This window comes from Coturnix japonica, chromosome 3 (genome assembly GCF_054131305.1).
Source record: "Coturnix japonica strain WE chromosome 3, WE-NBRP24, whole genome shotgun sequence".
Taxonomy (NCBI): Eukaryota; Metazoa; Chordata; class Aves; order Galliformes; family Phasianidae; genus Coturnix; species Coturnix japonica.
Window position 1 is genome coordinate 17,864,496 of NC_140665.1, and position 3,210 is coordinate 17,867,705.

A 3,210-nucleotide genomic window follows, 5' to 3' on the forward strand; every position below is an offset into this window, starting at 1 on the left:
GGGCGGAGACGCGCCTCCGGCGGCCGCTGTTTCTATAGCGACTACGTTGAGCTCCGGCCGCGGGGCTGTGGGGAGTTTGTAAGGAGCCTTGTGTCTGCGTTAAACGTGTGTGATAAATAACACACCTCGGCATTCGTCGCTACAGCAGTCACGGGGCTGTGTGAGCTGTGGAGGGGCCTGGAGCCAGGCTGGGGGATGTGGGGAAATCAAAGCACAGAATCACAGAATGACCCGGGTTGGAAGGGACCTCAAGGATCATGTAGTTCCAACCCCCCTGCCTGGCAGGGCCACCAAACATACACCTTTACTAGATCAGGTTGCCCAGGGCCCCGTCCAACCTAAGCAAAACAGAGGGAAGGGGTGAACCCCAGTTTCTGAGCAGAGCGGCCGAACAGTGACAGGTGAAGAGATGTCTGCCGCAGCCCGAATTAAAATGGATGAGGAGGGGTTTTTCATGTCCGGTTTGTTATTAGATCTAATAACACAACCAGACTAGCGGAGATTAGAAGTGTTTTCTGCTCTAATTATTTGTGGAGGATTATGTGTTTGTCCCCAGCTCCAACCGCAGCCCAGCAGGCAGAGATGTACGACACCCTCTGTATGCTCCATTCAATGTAGGATCATTGAGTTTTAATTAAAAATCATCTTACGTGGCTCCGGACCTTTCTATTCTCATCCATTAAAACTTAGCTCCAAAGTCATCCTCTCCAATTAGTTCAGAACAAAGGCCATCTCTGCAGTACTCGGCCTCTAGGTATGTTTTCAGCACAGTGAATTCCTGCCATGAATTGTACACTCGGGTGGTTGGGAAGTAACTTCAGGAGTGTTTCTTTGGAGGTATGGCAGAGAGCGTTCATCTCCCTTCTATCTTATTTAGCAGTTGAAAGCAAGAGCTCCTGCACTGCTGTGCTGATATGACACGAGCTGACCAGTCAAGCCACCAGTTGCTTAGCAGTTCTCTGCTAATAAAGATGGTGTGGAGCTGTATTCAGTTCTGTCTTCCAAGACACACTGTGACAATTAAATTTCATCATATGGCAATTTGTAGTCCAGCCCATTTGGCACTGCTGCTTCTTGCCATTGCTCAGTGCCCTGACTCACCTGAGCCCATCGCTGGCACTGCAGCTTCAGCTATCTTCTGCATAAGTCCAACCACTTAATCACTGTCAGAATGCGAGTCTAACATGGATTTGGCCCTGTTGGCTTTTGGCTAAGCTAGTGAAGTGTGTCATTGAATATAATGGGGCTCACAGAGGGAACATTGCCTTTCCCAAAGGCTTAAAATGTTCCTTAGAAAAGTGCCACTTACAGAGCTATTTGTCATATTTCTGTCATGGTTGTTTTCCCTCAGCAAAGCAGTTTTTCATTCACTGGGAAGATCTTCTTCCTGCTGTTTACTTCAAATCCAGTCAGCCCACCCACACGCGAATGCACTATGAGCAGAAAAGAAAAAGTCCATTCAGCTGCCAGCAGCGGTCCCCAGTCTTTTTGGCACTGAGGCTCATTTGGTGAGGCTGCCATTCCTCTTTCAGTGTGCCTCTCCTGTGTCCCCCTGCTGTGGGGCTGCCCCCTCTTCCCTCTGCATTGCATTACTGGTCACGGGTGTGAGGCCATGAACATCAAGGCTGAACATCTTGGGTCAGAAACTTCTTCTGCTGATGGCTGCCTCCTGCCCCAAGGGGAAGAAAGCAACCCAGATAATGGTACCTTGGTGAGGAGGGTGTTCCAGTGCACAGCTGGAGGAGGAAGAGAGCACACTGGTGTTTCTCAGGACAATCTATTAGACAGGTCTATTACAGCGAGAGCTGTACTTCACAAGGGACTGCATCACTTGGAGACCTTTGTCTGCAGATAATCACAACATAATGTTCTTGCAAGGATAGCTCTAAGTGAGCAGCCTTTCTCCTGTCAGCTCAGGTGAGCTCCTGTGACAAGCTTGGCATTGTGTCTGAGGAGGCTCTGATGGTGGTTTTATTTTTGCTTTCCTTCCCTCTTTCAGGAGAAAATGGCTAAAATCTAGAGATCCTGAAGCCACGGAAAACAGTCATGGGCTGCTGCAATGCCAGGAATGGGAAGTTATATCTTACAATGCATAGTAGTTAGAATAAAGGAAGACATTTAAGGGAAGAAAATGTAGGCAGAAGCTGTGAATTCACACCAAAGATGCACGTCCTGGGCAAATATGTCCTGTAGACAAAGAGCACTGAAACAAAACATTTCAAGGGCAAAGCAATAGAGAAGTTTTCTTTGTGGAGTGAGAGAGGCGGAGGGAAAAGCCTGCTGGAAACACTGCACCCCTCACCTCAATGGGAGCAAGCAATGAAAGCCTACAAATCCTTTGCTGAATCCACTGTCCACTCACTGCAGACAGGGCTGGCTGCTTGTTGCTACTGACAGAATGCAGCTGTGAAGAGAGGCTGGATGCACTATGAGCCCACTGTGCTTCCAAGCACCCTGAACCCTTGGAGGGCTCAGGCCCTCAAAAATACTTACACCTGGGGACAGCAACACAGTAGCCTTCCAGCCACAGCACAGCCTCTTCTCTCTTAGACATCCCATAAGCACACACATAAGTAGCTGGTGGAACCACCAATAGTTATACTCAGCATTGCAACTCAGCAACACCAGGCAATCTGATAAGGAGTTTTTAAATATGATCTCCTTGCCTTTCTGTTCACCATTACAAAGAGCATTTGACAGCAGCGCGGTGGGCTGCTTAATTGCTGATTATCTTAACCGAGCAACTTAACTGAGCAAATATTAGTTCCATGTTTTTAGCACAATGAGTGAAAATGATGAAGTGTCATGAAATATTCAGCTGAAAAACAGATGTAGAAAGGCAAGCTGAGCAGCAGAAATTACAACACAGATGGTCACAGTAAATTAATTGAAGGCTCTAGGCTGCAGGGTGGGAGATGCAAGAAAAAAATGCCATGGCACCTAAAAGTAGACAGATGTCAAAAATATCTGTGATTATGCGCTTAATTGCACTCTGTCTGATTGCTTGGTTCCTAATGTAAACTACTAACATCTGATAATCTCCAAAGGATATTAAAGTTGACACTGTCCGTAACGTCACCCTCACCTGCAGTGCTGATTTTCTAAGCAGTGATTTTCTTTGCTTGAGGAAAGTTCCTCCAGTACAAATGACAGCTGCTTTCACACTATGTTTGCAGTTCTTTTTCCTTTGTCTTCCCCTAACATGCATTA